This window comes from Macaca mulatta, chromosome 10 (genome assembly GCF_049350105.2).
Source record: "Macaca mulatta isolate MMU2019108-1 chromosome 10, T2T-MMU8v2.0, whole genome shotgun sequence".
NCBI lineage: Eukaryota > Metazoa > Chordata > Mammalia > Primates > Cercopithecidae > Macaca > Macaca mulatta.
Window position 1 is genome coordinate 34,792,353 of NC_133415.1, and position 5,253 is coordinate 34,797,605.

Sequence of the window (5,253 nt, forward strand, 5' to 3'; positions counted from 1 at the left end):
GAAACTGCATCAACTAACGAGCAAAATAACCAGCTAACATCATAACGACAGGATCAAATTCACACATAACAATATTAACCTTAAATGTAAGTGGGCTAAATGCCCCAATTAAAAGACACAGACTGGCAAATTGGACAGAGTCAAGACCCATCAGTGAGCTATATTCAGGAGACCCATCTCACGTGCAGAGACACACATAGGCTCAAAATAAAGGGATGGAGGAAGATCTACCAAGCAAATGGAAAGCCAAAAAAAAGCAGGGTTGCAATCCTAGTCTTTGATAAAACAGACTTTAAACCAAGAAAGATCAAAAGAGACAAAGAAGGCCATTACATAATGGTAAAGGGATAGATTCAATGAGAAGAGCTAACTATCCTAAATATATATGCACCCAATACAGGAGCACCCAGATTCATAAAGCAAGTCCTTGGAGACTTACAAAGAGACTTAGACTCAAACACAATAATAATGGGAGACTTTAACACCCCACTGTCAATATTAGACAGATCAATGAGACAGAAGGTTAAAAAGGATGTCCAGGAATTGAACTCAGCTCTGCACCAAGCGGACCTAATAGACATCTACAGAACTCTCCACCCCAAATCAACAGAATATGCATTCTTCTTAGCATCGTATCGCACTTATTCTAAAATTGACCACATAATTGGAAATAAAGCACTCCTCAGCAAATGTAAAAGGACAGAAATCACAACAAACTGTCTCTCAGACCACAGTGCAATCAAATTAGAACTCAGGATTAAGAAACTCAAAACCGCTCAATTACATGGAAACTGAACAACCTGCTCCTGAATGACTACTGGGTACATAACAAAAAGAAGGCAGAAATAAAGATGTTCTTTGAAACCAATGAGAACAAAGATACAACATACCAGAATCTCTGGGACACATTTAAAGCAGTGTGTAGAGGGAAATTTATAGCACTAAATGCCCACAAGAGAAAGCAGGAAAGACCTAAAATCGACACCCTAACATCACAATTAAAAGGACTAGAGAAGCAAGAGCAAACAAATTCAAAAGCTAGCAGAAGGCAAGAAATAGCTAAGATCAAAGCAGAACTGAAGGAGACAGAGACACAAAAAACCCTTCCAAAAAAAAAATCAGTGAATCCAGGAACTGGTGTTTTCAAAAGATCAACAAAATTGGTAGACCGCTAGCAAGACTAATAAAGAAGAAAAGAGAGAAGAATCAAATAGATGCAGTAAAAAATGATAAAGGGGATATCACCACCGATCCCACAAAAATACAAATTATCATTGGAGAATACTATAAACACCTCTATGCAAATAAACTAGAAAATCTAGAAGAAATGGATAAATTCCTGGACACAGACACCCTCCCAAAACTAAACCAGGAAGAAGTTGAATCCCTGAATAGACCAATAACAGGCTCTGAAATTGAGGCAGTAATTCATAGCCTACCAACCAAAAAAAGTCCAGGACCAGACGAATTCACAGCCAAATTTTACCAGAGGTACAAAGAGGAGCTGGTACCATTTCTTCTGAAACTATTCCAGTCAATAGAAAAAGAGGGAATCCTCCCTAACTCATTTTATGAGGCCAGCATCATCCTGATACCAACACCTGGCAGAGACACAACAAAAAAAGAGAATTTTAGACCAATATCTCTGATGAACATCAATGTGAAAATCCTCAATAAAATATTGGCAAACCGAATTCAGTAGCACATCAAAAAGCTTATCCACCAATATCAAGTTGGCTTCATCCCTGGGATGCAAGGCTGGTTCAACATATGCAAATCAATAAACGTAATCCAGCATATAAACAGAACTGAAGACAAAAACCACATGATTATCTCAATAGATGCAGACAAGGCCTTTGACAAAATTCAACAGCGCTTCGTGCTAAAAACTCTTCATAAAGTAGGTATTGATGGAACATATCTCAAAATGGTAAGAGCTATTTATGACAAACCCAAAGTCAGTATCATGCTGAATGGGCAAAAACTGGAAGCATTCCCTTTGAAAACTGGCACAAGACAGGGATGCCCTCTCTCACCACTCCTGTTCAACATAGTGTTGGAAGTTCTGGCCAAGGCAATCAGGCAAGAGAAATAAATAAAGGGTATTCAGTTAGGAAATGAGGAAGTCAAATTGTCGCTATTTACAGATGACATGATTGTATATTTAGAAAACCCCATCATCAGGCCGGGCACGGTGGCTCAAGCCTGTAATCCCAGCAGTTTGGGAGGCCGAGACGGGCGGATCACAAGGTCAGGAGATCGAGACCATCCTGGCTAACATGGTGAAACCCCGTCTCTACTAAAAAATACAAAAAACTAGCCAGGCGAGGTGGCGGGTGCCTGTAGTCCCAGCTACTCGGGAGGCTGAGGCAGGAGAATGGCGTAAACCCGGGAGGCGGAGCTTGCAGTGAGCTGAAATTGCGCCACTGCACTCCAGCCTGGGCGACAGAGCAAGACTCTGTCTCAAAAAAAAAAAAAAAAAAAAGAAAACCCCATCGTCTCAGCCCAAAATCTCCTTAAGCTGGTAAGCAACTTCAGCAAAGTCTCAGGATACCAAATCAATGTGCAAAAATCACAAGCATTCCTATGCACCAATAGCAGACAGCCAAATCATGAGTGAACTCCCATTCACAATTGCTACAAAGAGAATAAAATACCTAGGAATCCAACTTACAAGGGATGTAAAGGAACTCTTCAAGGAGAATTACAAAACCACTCCTCAACAAAATAAAAGAGGACACACACAAATGGAGGAATATTCCATGATCATGGATAGGAAGAATCAATATCGTGAAAATGGCCATACTGCCCAAGGTGTTATTTTTTTTTTTCTTTTTGGAGATGAAGTCTCGCTCTGTCGCCCAGGTTGGAGTGCAGTGGCGCCATCTCGGCTCACTGCAAGCTCCACCTCCCAGGTTCACACCATTCTCCTGCCTCAGCCTCCCGAGTAGCTGGGACTACAGGCGACCGCCAACAAGCCAGGCTAATTTTTTGTATTTTTTTTTTTTAGAGACAGGGTTTCACCGTGTTAGCCAGGATGGTCTCGATCTCGGGACCTCGTGATCCGCCTGCCTGGGCCTTCCAAAGTGCTAGGATTACAGGTGTGAGCCACCGCGCCCAGCCTGCCCAAGGTAATTTATAGATTCAGTGCCATTGCCATCAAGCTACCAATGATTTTCTTCACAGAATTGGGAAAATACTACTTTAAAGTTCATATGGAACCAAAAAAGAGCCTGCGTTGCCAAGACAATCCTAAGCAAAAAAGAACAAAGCTGGAGGCATCACGCTACCACCTGACTTCAAACTATACTACAAGGCTACAGTAACCAAAATAGCATGATACTGGTACCAAAACAGAGATATAGACCAATGGAACAGAACAGAGGCCTCAAAAATAACACCACACATCTACAACCATGTGATCTTTGACAAACCTGACAAAAACAAGAAATGGGGAAAGGATTCCCTATTTAATAAATGGTGCTGGGAAAACTCACTAGCCCCATGTAGAAAGCTGACACTGGATCCTTTCCTTACACCTTATACAAAAATTAATTCAAGGTGGATTAAAGACTTAAATGTTAGACCTAAAACCATAAAAACCTAGAAGAAAACCTAGCCAATACCATTCAGGACATAGGCATGGGCAAAGACTTCATGACTAAAACACCAAAAGCAATGGCAACAAAAGCCAAAATTGACAAATGGGATCTAATTAAACTAAAGAGCTTCTGCACAGCAAAAGAAACTACCATCAGAGTGAACAGGCAACCTACAGAATGGGAGAAAATTTTTGCAATCTACCTATCTGACAAAGGGCTAATATCCAAAATCTACAAAGAAATTAAACAAATTTACAAGAAAAAAATCAAACAACCCCATCAAAAAGTGGGCAAGGGATATGAACAGACATTTCTCAAAAGAAGACATTTATGCAGCCAACAGTCACATGAAAAAATGCTCATCATCACTGGTCATCAGAGAAATGCAAATCAAAACCATAATGAGATACCATCTCACATCAGTTAGAATGGCGATCATTAAAAAGTCAGGAAACAAGAGATGCTGGGGAGGATGTGGAGAAATAGGAATGCTTTTACACTGTTGGTGGGACTGTAAACTAGTTCAACCATTCTGGAGGCCAGTGTGGCGATTCCTCAAGGATCTAGAACTAGAAATACCATTTGACCCAGCAATCCCATTACTGGGTATATATCCAAAGGATTATAAATCATGCTACGATAAAGACACATGCACATGTATGTTTATTGTGGTACTATTCACAATAGCAAAGACTTGGAACCAACCCATCAATGACAGGCTGGATTAAGAAAATGTGGCACATATACACCATGGAATACTATGCAGCCATAAAAAAGGATGAGTTCATGTCCTTTGTAGAGACATGGATGAATCTGGAAACCACCATTCTCAGCAAACTATCGCAAGAACAGAAAACCAAACACCACATGTTCTTACTCATAGGTGGGAATTGAACAATGAGATCACTTGGACACAGGGCGGGGAACATCACACACCAGGGCCTGTCATGGGGTGGGGAGATGGGAGAGGGTTAGCATTAGGAGATATACCTAATGTAAATGACGAGTAATGGGTACAGCACACCAACATGGCACATGTATACATATGTAACAAACCTGCACGTTGTGCACATGTACCCTAGAACTTAAAGTATAATTAAAAAAAAAAAAGTTTTAGCAGCATCCCCAAGGACTTGCCACTGGTAAAGTGGCAGCACACGAACTGGGGAAAAAGTCAGATCTCCTGACCCCCGACTTGCTGTTAAAGTTTAAAACGCAGCTCTCTTCCTTAAGATTCAAACTACTAGCCAGGCACAGTGGCTCAAGCCTGTAATCCCAGCACTTTGGGAGGCCGAGACGGGCGGATCATGAGGTCAGGAGATCGAGACCATCCTGGCTAACACGGTGAAACCCTGTCTCTACTAAAAAATACAAAAAACTAGCCGGGCAAGGTGGCGGGCACCTGTAGTCCCAGCTACACGGGAGGCTGAGGCAGGAGAATGGCGTAAACTCAGGAGGCGGAACTTGCAGTGAGCTGAGATCCGGCCACTGCACTCCAGCCTGGGCGACAGAGCGAGACTCCGCCTCAAAAAAAAAAAAAAAAGATTCAAACTACTTTCTGGTTTTCTGATTGAAAATCATTGTAAGCCAAGTGATCTTGTCCCCTATGTTGTTAGCTGTTGTGATGTCATGTATTATCATACTTCAGAAG